This window comes from Acanthochromis polyacanthus, chromosome 14 (genome assembly GCF_021347895.1).
Source record: "Acanthochromis polyacanthus isolate Apoly-LR-REF ecotype Palm Island chromosome 14, KAUST_Apoly_ChrSc, whole genome shotgun sequence".
NCBI lineage: Eukaryota > Metazoa > Chordata > Actinopteri > Pomacentridae > Acanthochromis > Acanthochromis polyacanthus.
In genome coordinates, this window is record NC_067126.1 from 20301004 (window position 1) to 20315041 (window position 14038).

At 38.8% G+C, this 14038-nt stretch overlaps 1 long non-coding RNA gene across 1 annotated transcript; it reads right to left on the reverse strand.

Annotated features, from left to right (window-relative positions):
- Nucleotides 1-9611: 9611 nt before the first annotated feature.
- LOC110949680 (uncharacterized) lies at nt 9612-12855 on the reverse strand. Its single transcript, XR_007946312.1, has 2 exons — nt 12716-12855; nt 9612-10278 (listed from the first exon to the last, which is right to left on the reverse strand). It is a non-coding gene; the product is annotated as an uncharacterized LOC110949680 (long non-coding RNA).
- Between the last annotated feature and the right edge of the window lie 1183 nt (nt 12856-14038).

A 14038-nucleotide genomic window follows, 5' to 3' on the forward strand; every position in this document is an offset into this window, starting at 1 on the left:
TCCCATCTGATCTCTCATTTTGATCATGAAAACTAACAAAAAAAATTATATACAGTCTACTCTGATTGGCTCCACACTTGCTGATGACCACTTCCGGTCTCAGAAAATGAAAAAAACAGACCTTTTTTCATTTCTGTCTCTTACTGATTTTATTATTTTTTATTTTTTTATTTTTTTTTATTTCAATACTTGTTTCAGAACGGAAAATCCAATTGCCAAAATATACACGGACCAGTGATGTTCCCATACAACTAAACTACAATTTGAAAGAAACATGCCTTTTCCCAGAATTATGACAGTATGATGTATGGAGCACTTCAGGATCTTCACCCTTGAAAGTGGGATTACTGTTTCTCTTCCATTTTCTGTCACCAGGTAAAGAGTCTCACGCATCACATGTACGACCAGTTGGAAAGCAACAAGATAATTAACAAAGATACTGTCACAAAGAAACTCAGGAGAAAACACGTTGCCTTCAAAATGTAGCTTAACTGTATAGGAACATTATTTTTGGAGTTAAGTCTCCAATGTCAGCTCACCTGTCTATCTACCACTTCTGTCCATGCTGAAATATCTCTAAACGTTTGTTCAGTCATTCATGGCCCACAGAGGATGAATCTAATAGTATTGAGCTACTTGTGTGAAACCTCTCAGTAGCAGTTGATACAAACGCTCAAGGGTCACAGAGGATTAATCCAGATGATTTAGATCCCAGTGAAATCTGAGTTGACATACAGCATCAACAGTCATTTAGGAAAACATCTACTTCGTTGACCGGCTGAATCATCTACACTCATTTATATAGAGCCTGCTCACTTCCCCTTAGCATCTACTTTAACTTCCAATAGTGTTATACGATCAAAAATGTAATATTTTGCTTTTTAGTAAATATCATTGTGTTTAGTGCTGCTTTTTTGTTTGTTTGTTTTTTTAAATGAAAACAACTCTGAAGTTTTTCAGCTTATTTTGGTTTTCTCTGAATTTGTCTCTTCAAGTCAGTTGTGTGAAGCTTATTAACCATGCCTGACGAACGTCAGCGGGGTTACTGCATTGGCTTCGGTATCTGACTGGCTGGCTGCCTGGGTAAGTATGTATGTATGTATGTGGGTGTGTGGGTATGTCCGGTCAGATATCTCTGCAAGTGCTGAAGTCAGGATGATTAAACTTGGCACTGAAGATCAGTCTAAGGTCCCCTGCTCACTTGTGGAGTTACAGGTCAGCAGATCAAATAGGAAGGGATATACGTAGGATGATCAAAATTGATACAGAGTATCATGCATGGGCGTGGTTCTGCCCCCTACTGGGGGCTCGTCTAGTTTTACACTGTGCTGGCTTCAGTAGCACTTTACCTACCGTCAACCAACAGGTAAGTGTCTTCTTCAGTATAGAAACACTACCAAGAAGAGAGAAGGGACACAACTGGATGACAGGATTTGTGGATAGAGATATCTTTTTCAAATTGTCAAACCATGGTTTTTAAAATGACTAATATAACAATAGTTTACACATTTCTAATCTTGAAATGAGTTTCAGTGGGATTTCTGAAGCTAAGCACTATTTATGTTAGGCCAGTTTAGATATACTCACTCAGATTGTGTTGGAGACCCCAAACCCTTTTTAGTTGTTGAGCTGCAACACTAACTGTTTAATGAATGATTGCTGCTCAGCATTCTTCTCCTCCACAAGAATGTACTGTAACTTAAAATGAGTATTGTATTTCAGAGTTTAGCGTTGCCAAAAGATTTATTTTGATCACAGGGTATTGTTGATTTGGTAAAAAAAAGTGGGGACACAGATGAAAGTCAGATGACTCGGCACATTCTACAGGATGTCCTCTGTGGGCTTGTCCAAATGTGGATAAAGTGGTTTTCAACTCATCCCTTTTGTTTGTCTTTCAGACAGACATAAATTGATTCAATGCAGCACTATGTCCAAAAAATGTCATTGAAAAACATGAATTGTGCCTAAATATGCAACAATAAATTTTCCTAAGCTCTGATCAAGTATTTCGAGAAGGATCAAAATTATGGATCCCAATGCACAAAATACACTTACACCAAACCCAAGTCAACACAGTACATGCTGACAGTGAGAACTTATGTGCCTGGATGTCTCCATGGTTACATATCAATGTGTGACAAACAAAATGTAGGAAGTGAAATGAAACCTGAGACCCAGCAATCTCTCAGGGTATCCATGTCAATCCCTTTTCAACTCCAGGCTATTTCTGAACCCATTTATGCCAAGCGGCGCTATTTTAGGTCAACGGGGGGCTGGCGTGCATGCAGGGGAAGGAGGACTGTATCACAATAACTTCACCCAACATTATTCAAGCATATTATTCATACAATGTGGCATATGCAAATCGCTGTAGGCAGTGAAACCTGTCAGTTCAACTTATTGTTTCCAAACTCAACCAGTGGCTGCACGAAACTCTACTGTCTTTGGAATTACAGCAAAAAGTAGGGTTGATAAACAATTAAAACCTGGGCTGAACTCTCAATGGAATTTTTCACAAACTATTTCTACAAATCTACAATTTCATTTGGTAGACATTTTTATTCAAGGCGATGTACATCTGAGAGTAGATGCAACACAAGCAAGGCTCTAGTCAGGAAAAAACAACCTGGATAAGTGCAATAAAACAAATTCAAGTGTGATAATAGCACCATAGTGCCTATAGGCATTGCAGACGCAGTAGATTGTTTGTTTTTTCACTTATATTCAATCAAGATGTAGCTCATTAATGTACTGTATGTGCATTAGTTTTTAACCAGAGAACTAAACAGCAAAACTAATGCTAAAAGTGAAAAACGATATACTTATCTAAATACATTCTATTATCATCGCTATTATTATTATGCGATCTGTGCTGATGTAGGTGTGTAATTACTGGAAAGGGTTCCTAAAAGGCAGCACACAGCGCAGATTTGTAAAAACAGCAATTTTTTTGTGAGACTAAGAGAATCAAAAATTACTTGCGGACAACCTTCAGTTAGAAGTTATTACACTTTATACCCTGACATTCTACCACAATGAGTCACATCCATTGATAGATGTTTTTTTAACTATTGAAAGTCTCATTAGAGAGTCATGTCTCTAACTTGGTGACTAAGGTTGGAATACAAATACATATTTTAACATTCACTGTGTGTTTATACTGAAGATTTGTCAACCTGCATTGATTGTTTTGTCCATTTAGGGTACTTAAAGGCAGCACAAGACACTGAAAAAGGATTACCTTGTCAAATTGCGTGAAGAATTAACAAACGGTTGCTCATTTCCACATTGAGTAAATTCTACGCAACCAAAGCATTCACTGATGTCATGTTTCTGGTTATCTGACAAATGCAAGTCCAATATTTGCTCTCTTTTAGCTCTGCTGAGAGGAACTGTAAAGTCGAGCAATAATTCTGTGTAGCTTCCAGCTACTCCTCTTAAAAGTCATGTGATCCATTGTAAAACAAGAAAAGCACTCAGAGAGCACAGTACTCGGCCAAGGTTGCTCAGTCGTTGTATCATTCCTAACGGCTGAAAACTTGAAAAAAATTGTGACAGCAATCACATCACCACAGAAAGTTATTTAATATAGATGTACCCACAAACAAAATGACCTTGCGCTGAGCACAGGCATGTGATATGCATGTGTACGTTATATACGGATACTGAATCACCTGACTTACGTCTAATCATTTGGTCCTTGTGTCATTTCTGACCCTCCCTGAAAATTTCATCCAGATCTGTTGGTCTATTTTTGAGTAATGTTTCTAACAGGCAGACAAACAAACGGACAAACATACATCGACTGTCACTTTGCTCCGCCACGTTCCTTGGCGGAATAATAAAAATATTGATTAAAGCTGCTGTAATATAAAAAAAAAAAAAAACAGAGATTGCTGCAGCTTTAGTGTTAGCATTAGTCTTTGGGGATTAAACAAATGTGCAGTAATTTCTGCATTGTAAATAAAATGCCACGATTAGTGACAAGAACATATTAGTATGTGCATAGCATCTGTTGTTTGGAGGGCATAACACTGCTCCTTTACAAGAATACTGGAAAACTCAAATATAAGTGACAGAGACAAATTCTGACATTCAACTAATTAAATAACAGCCTTACCCTCCTCCCAGCAGGACCTGCTTCTTACCTGAACACAATCCACTTAGCATAGCCTACGAGTAGAAGTTAAAATGAAAATTTTTCCAGCTTTGACAAGATAATTTTTTTGTATACTAGTGATAAAAAATATATTTTTATGTATATGTCTTCTATCAACAATGTTTGAGAAAATTACAACCAAAAGCTACATTTACTTGGCAATGTATCAGACTCATGGCTCTCAAAGCATTTTGTCTGTATACGGCACTGTCTGAATGAAATGAATTTGCAACTCTTTTTTTTTTACTGCTGAGGAGCATTTTTGACAGGACTGGAAACCCTTGTAAATACACATGACAAGCATCCCTGCTAATAGCCGGCTGTTTAAACAAATACGGCTGAGCTGGCCTCTTGCCTGTGTAACAGATACCCCCTTTTCACCGCCGGGTTGCATTCGCTGTCTGGCCTGGCAGGGGTTCACGTTTCGAAAGCTTGGCAGTGCAGTGGCATGTGAAAAATGTCCCCCGTGTCGGGACAGGATGGTGCAAAGTAGAACAATAGGGCATCCCAATGTATTCCGGTGTTTGGTGCTCTGTTATCATGCCATCATATTCCATGAATGCCCCACCTTGGTCAGCAACAAATGACAGAATGCTTTATTAAAGATGGAATGATGGGTTACTTTGGCTTGTATTTCAACCGATGTTGTTTAAAAATATTTTGCTTGTCAAGGAAAATCTTGTGTAGGACCCAACACAGCTTCCAATTCTAATTCAGACTGATTGGCAATGCCTTTTTCATTTTCTGCATCAGTTTATGGAAATGCTAATTTATGTAAAGATATACACAAAAGTCAGGCACCAGGTGACAGTTCAAAATGTAATGGAATATAATACAGCAAGGCTCTCAGGCTTTTAGTATTATGTTTATAAATTAAACTCCTGTAAATTAATGTAATCCTTGTTGAGACGACACACATATTTACTTGTCTGTCCTCTTTTGCATCTTTCAAAGTAATCTTTTAAAATGTGTAGGCCGCAGCTTCTCCAGTCAAAAATAAATTAATTCCTTCATTGTAGGAGCTCAGATGGTTTTCAGCGAGTGTTCTGTTCATGTTTAGTCAATATGTCTGTGTGTCATTTTCTAAATAAAAGTCATTTGTTTTCCTATCAGACAGATGCATGTCTTCTAAATATTGAGGCATATTCTCTGTGTCCACCCTAATAAATGCTCTTGTACAGTATTGTTCAAAAGTTTGAGGTCAATTACAAATGTCTTTAATCAATCTTCAATCAATGAAGATAATATTAAATAATCAGATATAGTCTAGACATTGTTACTGTGGCAAATTACTACTGTAGCTGGAAATGACAGATTTTTAATGGAATATCTCCATAGGGGTCCAGAGGAACATTTCCAGCAACCATCACTCCTGTGTTCTAATGTTACATTGTGTTAGCTAATGGTGTTGAAAGGCTGACTGATGATTATTAAAACCCTTGTGCAATTATGTTAGCACATGAATAAAAGTGTGAGTCTTCATGGAAAAACATATAATTGCTTGGGTGAGCCCAAATATTTGAACAGTAGTTTATATGTGAGAATGAGTTGTACCAAGCTTGATGTTGCTCTAGAGTAATCTGTGTGAAGTCTGATCACCTGCCTCTAGTGATGTCACTGGGGATGATGAAGATGAAGACAATCTAAGGGTTTGGTGATTGGATGAAGTGGACTTACCAGACATCTTTAGCCAGCTCCTCATCTCCTCTTGATGGCTCGTGGCTCAAGGCTTCATTCGCTGCTACTAACAACCAAATCGCTTCCCAGATTGTCATCAGTCAGGTTACATTATGGGTGATGTAGGCACCAGGTCACGACAAGAAAAAGGTTACTAACCAGCATTCCAGGTTGTGTACTATTTATTTTTCTATTTTGTACGTTCTGCAGCTGCCTTTACAAAGTACTTACTGTTGCATGCAGTGTGTGCACGACTGGGACATATTACTGGAGAATATTCTGCCTTTGACCATCTTGTAAGTGTGTGAAATCACCTGTTTGTGCACTCTTAAGATTGATATTTCAGTGAGACACCATGACACACACACTGGATGTGTCTTCCACTGTGCACAGGATTGTGGGTCAGAACAGTCCCAGCAACATGTTGATCTACACACTGCAAAATGAGACCAGATGTAATAAAAAATCCTTCTATTTTCTGGCATGCTGTATTGGATTTAGTAAGTATTTGGACTGTAAAGGGACTGGGTATTGGAATGTACCCCAATGTAAACTACCAGTCAGAAGTTTGAACACACCTTCTCATTCAGGTTTTTTCTTTATTTTTACTACTTTCTACATTGTAGGTAAATGGCTCAAAAACTGGCTCAGGAAAGGAAGAGCAAGAGTCACCTCTGCTGCTGAGGATGAATTCATCCGAGTCACCAGCCTCAGAAATCGCAAAACACCACCACAGATTAGAGTCCAGATAAATGCCACACAGAGTTCCGGTAGCAGACACATCTCTACATCAACTGTTCAGAGGAGACTGCACCCATCCAGGCCTTTATGGTCAAATAGCTGTGTAAGGGCTTTTTGACCAAGAAGGAGAGTGATGGAGTGCTGCGTCAGATGACCTGGCCTCTACAGTCACTTGACCTAAACCCAGTCCAGATGGTTTGGGATAAGATGGACCACAGAGTGAAGACAAAACGGCCAACAAGTGCTCAGCATCTCTGGGAACTCCTTCAAGACTGTTGGAAAAACATTTCAAGTGACTACCTCATGAAGCTCATGGAGAGAATGCCAAGTGTGTGCAAAGCAGTGTAGTATCTGATCTGATTTGAGTTCTGATCTTCGATGTCTAAGAGAAACCATGACAGCAGTAATCGAAGCAAAGAGTGGCTATTTTGAAGAATCTAAAATATAAAACATGTTTTCAGTTATTTCACACTTTTTTGTTTCCTACATAATTACCTCCGCCAAGGAGGTTATGTTTGTGTGTCTGTCTGTCTGTCTGTCTGTTAGCAAGATAACTCAAAAACACCGGGGCAGATTCAGACGAAATTTTGAGGGCATTTAGACTATGGTAAGAGGAAGAGCTCATTTAATTTTGGTGACAATCCGGAAAGGACCCTGAATTCTGGATCACTTTGAATTTTTCAGTATGTTTTAGTATGTGGTCCAAAATATGACAAAAAAAACATCATAGGTCAGTATGTCGTCCAACAAATTAGAGCAAGGTGTCCAGATAGCTCAACTGGTTAAGAAGGTGATTTGTAAACAGAACTATGTCAGAGATGCAGAATTGATTCTAGCTCATGATCCTTTACTGCATGGGTTTCCTGTTTTCCTCTCTATCCTTGGCGGAGGTCTGCACTCTCTGAGTGCTTTTCTCGTTCCATATGTGTTCATTCATAGTTTTGATGCCTTCAGTGAGAATCTACAGTCTAAATAGTCATGAAAATAAAGAAAAACTATCAAACGAGAAGGTGTGTCTAAACATTTTGACTGGTAGTGCACTTATCATCAGTCAGTCAATCATCAGGAATAGACACCATATCAGTTCCTGCTGCACTGATTTAGATTCTTTTTTAACCGTCTGCCAAGAATCAGACACTGTATTTAGAGCACAACACTATATAAGTGTAAAACTATGTTATTAGTCTTCAAGCTGGCAGCATGCAAGTAATAAAGCATGCTAATTTTAGCTCACTGTAAATCCAACACATTAGCAGACTGGGAGAAAAAAACTTTCTTCAATTATTCACAGTTGGGTGTTTTTGCCTCAAAAGAGGTTAAAAAACATAAAAATATATGGCTTTGAGGAAATCACATGAGGTGTAAGAGTGTGTCGTTCACTGTCCACCATGGGCCAGCAATAATCCTGCTGCTGTTTTATGATCTACCAAGTGCGTCAGACTGTTTCCATTCCAGCTGGACTCTCCAGCCACCTTGTTTCTGGACTCTTACTCCACACAATCCAGAGCTGCTCCCTGGTCCACAGCCAGAGACTCAAGGCCTCTTTCCAGGACAGAGAGTCGGAGCTGTTACTGTGTGTGGGTCAAAATATTCATATTTACCTGCCAGTATTTATATGTACCAACAAAGAACCGAGGCAGTTGGAAATCGTCCTGTCTCTTCACTGTTTATACAATTAACTGCATGAGTTCTGGGTCCTCTGATTGTGTAAACACACATTAATCTGGAAACGTTTAATAGGAACATTTCCCAATCACATCAGATATACAAGTTTATTCTGACATTCAATTGTTTTGTTTATGAACATAGCTATTAAGAGATAAATCCAGTTGATGGCAAACTGATTAAAAGTAACAGACTCTTAAATGCTATGTGTGTGCGGTCCGGAGACCAAGATGTTTTTTAAATGTTCAGTTAAGACCAATAGGATCTGTATCATTAACATGTTTCTGTCCCATATTAATTCAGAAGTCAATGGCCTCTAAGTAAAAGTTCTTGGAAGTTAAATTATAAATCAGAAGATAGTTGTTTGGCAAAACCCCAAATTGAAAAATCTAAACTTGTACAATTGTGACCTCTAGTGGCTTTTCATCGTCAGTTGCAGATGAAGTATCACAACATCAGAATGAGCATTAGTCCATTTATTTAGGAGAATTCTGTCAGAATGTATTAACATGTACAAATGTCTCCTAAAGTCAGTTGATAATAATGACTGTCTGTCCTCTGTCTTGGTGCAACAGTGTGGTACGCGAGCTGCACAGCTCAGGACAGAAAGAACTTATCCCGGGTGGTAAAAAACAGCACAGGAGATTGTGGGAAACTCTTCCAGACCTGAACTCAATATATGCGTGCTGGGTCCAAAATGAAGGAATGTTAATTCCCCGATGTATCGCTGCTGACCCCACCCACCTGGGAAATGGACTGTTTGTTCCGGTTCCGTCAGACAAACAGTACAGGAGCATAAAAACTCTGACCTCCAGACTAAAAACATTCAAGAGCTGTCCAGTCCATTCCCCCCCTACACACACAAGAGACACTATGTGCAATAAAGAACTGATTCTTGCACTGGACTGCACTTTACACTCACTGTACTGCTCATGTGCACTAACTCTGTTTACATATATTTTTGAGGATTAAAAAAAGTTTTATTTTATTTGTATATAGTGTGCCATTTTTCTATTTTTTATCTATAGTGGGGAGTCACCAATTGCAATTTTGCTGTGTGGAAGCACAATGACAATAAAGATTCTTGATTTTTGATTCTTAAGAGTGTGAAAAACCCCAGAGCAGTTCTCTACATAAGAGTTCTAACATAACCAAAACAGTCAAGTCACTGCAGCAAATCCTTCAATTTACTAGCTAAGAAGGCTGTTAGGCTGATAGCCACTGCAACACTGTGCCACCACTGTGCCATCTTGAGTTCAGCAGCTAGACTAATTGTGTCAGCCTATTTGAAAAGGTCACTTACCTTAATAGTGAGGCTGGCAGAGGCGGTATGCAGAGATAAGGTCAACAAACAAAACCTTTTCTCATGTTGTAGAGTTTACTGTCTGGTTTTATTTAAGGTTTGCCATCAATAAAAAAATAAGCACAGACATTTTCACAGCAAAAATGCTCTTTGGAAAACAAATTCTCTCCATTGTTCCTCCTGTGTCTCCCTCCCCAACTATAATCTGCTGGACCATATTGTAAAGGTCAAAAGTTCTGTATTCTCAGTCGTCACTGGCTGTTTTTTCTGTTGCAGGAGATACACATTTTTAAACTTTAAACCATTTAGCATGCAAGTTGAGTTCCACAAAACATTTTCTGCATAAAAGAAACAACAAAACAGCCACAAACACAAAGGATTACAGCAGGTGCAGAGAAACAGAGACAAAGTTCCTCATTGGAGCTTTTATAAATGCTCTCCATGATTGCTAAGATTAAATGTTTAGAATTTCTTTCAGTTTTGGATATGTCTTGAGAACTTCAGGGTCTTTGAGAACCTGAAGAAAGTTAACACAGGTCTTCTCACCTTTCCCTATCACCTGATCTATCAGGTCAATAACTGTTTTTTCTGGCTGAGAGGCATGTTTCAGGTTTTCATACTGTCTCTCTGTGACGATGCCTTTGGCATGCACTTGTTGCAGAATGAAGAGATCCCCTCTCAGGCATGCAGTGAGCTCCACCTTGAGCTCAGTAATCCTTTTCGCTGTAGGGCCCTGTAAAGACAACAGTTGTTTATCCTGTTTGTCCAGTTTTTAGGGTGAATCATTAGCAGAGGTTGTTTGCTTTGGGGTAATTTAACTTCTTACTGCTGTGGTCAAGTTCAAGAACATGCAGGTTAAATGAAATTCTAATTTCTAAACTTTCATCATTATCTAAAATTCCAAAATACAGAAATGTTACAAATCCTAACTCTTCAGCTGCTCACCCTTTGCCCAGATCTGTCCAGCTTTTATCTACACACGTGGACAAAATTGTTGGTACCCCTCAGTTAAAGAAGGAAAAACCCACAATTCTCACTGAAATCACTTGAAACTCACAAAAGTAACAATATATAAAAATTTATTGAAAATTAAATAATCAAAAACAGCCATTACTTTTGAATTGTTGATTGACATAATTATTTAAAAAAACAAACTAATGAAACAGGCCTGGACAAAAATGATGGTACCTCTATAAAAGATTGAAAACTATTTGACCAGAGTGACATGATTAACTCAGGTGTGTCATTTAATTGACATCACAGGTGTTTCCAAACTCATAATCAGTCAGTCTGCCTATTTAAAGGGAGACAAGTAGTCACCCTGCTGTTTGGTGAAAAGGTGTGTACCACACTGAACATGGACAACAGAAAGCGAAGGAGAGAATTGTCCCAGGACATCCGAAAAAAAATTATAGACAAACATCTTAAAGGTAAAGGCTATAAGACCATCTCTAAACAGCTTGAAGTTCCTGTGACAACAGTGGCTCATATTATTCAGAAGTTCAAGACCCACGGGACAGTAGCCAACCTCCCTGGACGTGGCCGCAAGAGGAAAATTGATGACAAATTGAAGAGACGGATCGTTGGAATTGTATCCAAAGAGCCCAGAGCAACCTCCAAAGAAATTAAAGGTGAACTCCAAGGCCAAGGTACATCAGTGTCAGATCGCACCATTCGTCGTTGTTTGAGCCAAAGTGGACTTCATGGGAGACGACCAAGGAGGACACCACTGCTGAAAAAAACTCATAAAAAAGCCAGACTGGAATTTGCAAAAATGCATGTTGACAAGCCACAAAGCTTCTGGGAGAATGTCCTTTGGACAGATGAGACCAAACTGGAGCTTTTTGGTAAGGCACATCAACTCTATGTTCATAGACTCAAAAACCAAGCATACGAAGAAAAGAACACTGTCCCTACGGTGAAACATGGAGGAGGCTCAGTAATGTTTTGGGGCTGCTTTGCTGCATCTGGCACAAGGTGTCTTGAAAGTGTGCAAGGTACAATGCAATCTGAAGACTATCAAGGCATTCTGGAGAGAAATGTGCTGCCTAGTGTCAGAAAGCTTGGTCTCAGTCGCAGGTCATGGGTCTTCCAACAGGACAACAATCCAAAACACATAGCCAAAAACACCCAAGAATGGCTGAGAGAAAAGCGTCGGACTATTCTAAAGTGGCCTTCTATGAGCCCAGATCTGAATCCCATTGAACATATGTGGAAGGAGCTGAAACATGCCATTTGGAGAAGACACCCATCAAACCTGAGACAACTGGAGCTGTTTGCTCATGAGGAGTGGGCCAAAATACCTGTTGACAGCTGCAGAACGCTCATTGACAAATACAGAAATCGTTTAATTGCAGTGATTGCCTCAAAAGGTTGTGCAACAAAATATTAAGTTATGGGTACCATCATTTTTGTCCAGCCCTATTTCATTAGTTTGTTTTTTTAAATAATTATGTTAATCAACAATTCAAAAGTGATGGCTGATTTTGATTATTTAATTTTCAATAAATTTTTATTTATTGTTACTTTTGTGAGTTTCAAGTGATTTCAGTGAGAATTGTGGGTTTTTCCTTCTTTAACTGAGGGGTACCAACAATTTTGTCCACGTGTGTACGTAGTCACAGGATTCGGCGTGTAAATCTACTAAGATGCTTTTGTCCAAAAAGAGTGACCGAATAATGCATATTAGAAGCAATTTGCTGTTTGGAAATTGGGAGCTGGAGATCAAACCACTAACCTTACAACTGCTCAAAGAATAGTTAAGTAATTGGGAAAATACACCTATTTTACCAGATGCTTTTTCGTTTAGGGTTAGATGAGAAGAAAGATAACATTCTCATGGCTGTCTGTTACAATATATATGAAAGTAGAGAGAGTTAGCTTAGCTTACTTTCACAGGAGAAAACCTGTGAGTTGAGTTTGATTCTTAAGGAATCAAATTCCACCTATCACTTAACCTGTTGTATTTCTGCTGAGTACCAGGAGCAACAACGTTTCAAATTTGGCCTAAATGAGAGTAATATATTCATCTGAATTGGAGAAGATTATTCAGTTTTTTCCATTGTTGGGCTGTTCAACATATGCATCGACATATGACATAAAACCAAAGCATCTTGTCAATGAGCTGCTTATTTTGTATATATTGTATATGTTGTGTTCAGTTACTGTACCTGAGGAGAAGGCAGTGTGTTATCTACCGCATCTGAGAAGAAAACTAGCTAGGTTACACTGACTTACTGAGAAATCATTTGATTAATGAATGAGACTGACAGAAAGTAAACATACAACATACAAATATCGAGCAGCAAAATGTTACCTGCTTGTACTTGTGATGGTCTCACACACACTGACACATTGAGATCGCCAGTGGTGACTCCAGATATTTGATCAGCACATATTACACCGCCTCCCTGTGCAATGTAGGCTGCATGTGGAGCAACATTTTCTGCATGACGGAAAAGAGAAAAAAAAATCATGTCACACGCTTCTGTAAAAAAAAAGTTTTAAAGAGGCTCAAACCAAAGCACAGTGTAAATAAGTATGATGACAGACACTACTTGGTTAGCTGGAGCATAGCAACTTCTCTTTTAGTGATTTTATTGAAAACTATACAACCATTCATACTTACCAGATGAATGACTTCCTGGATTGCTGAATGTTTCAATGTTAACAGAGAGGGATTTTGCTGTTACATTATTTATTTCTCTGTTGATCACAACACTGCTACCATCAGCAAGCACTCTTGGAATGAGTGAACCTGCAAATACAAAAAAATAAATAAAAAAATACGGGGACATGAAGCTCTGACTGCTGTGACTTCTCACTGAAATTCATGTTCAGACTCCTTCACAGTGGAGCACAGAGCTGCATGCAGGACGTTTACAGACCTTGAGTGTGAGGGTTGAAATACTGCTGCAGTTGTGGGTAATGTGCTTGATGCTGCCTCAGAATGTCCACAAAGCTCTGACAGGTCTCTTCTCCCTTGTGAATGATTTTTTTCAAAAGCAGTCTCATTTTGTCTAAATCACATTTTTGTTTTTGAACCTCTCGAAATTCATTCATAGATAAAACGTCCCCACATTGTTCAAGAATGTATTCGGGGTCTTCTGAAAGCCACGAACACAGTCTGTTCTGCTCTGACTTCAGCTTGTCCATAGCCTGTAGTGGAACAAATGACACATAACAGAGGTATGTAGTTGAGCAGAACCACATCCTGCTTCATACGGTTGAGTTTGTTCTCTCGTAGAATTCAGTCAGAAGTGAAAGTAAAATAGTTTTGCATATGTACATAGTAGGATCTAAACAGAAACATGTAGGAACTCTGAAAATTGCTGAATGAAAAAGTAGGCAATCAAAGCCAAAACAGCTCGTAACATTTACTGTAAATACTCTGCACCGAAAGCCACTGCATTCGGAGAACACACCACAGGGTTGTCTGAGAATACACACTACCATACAACAACTGACTTCTGTGTTCATGACTAGGACAAAAT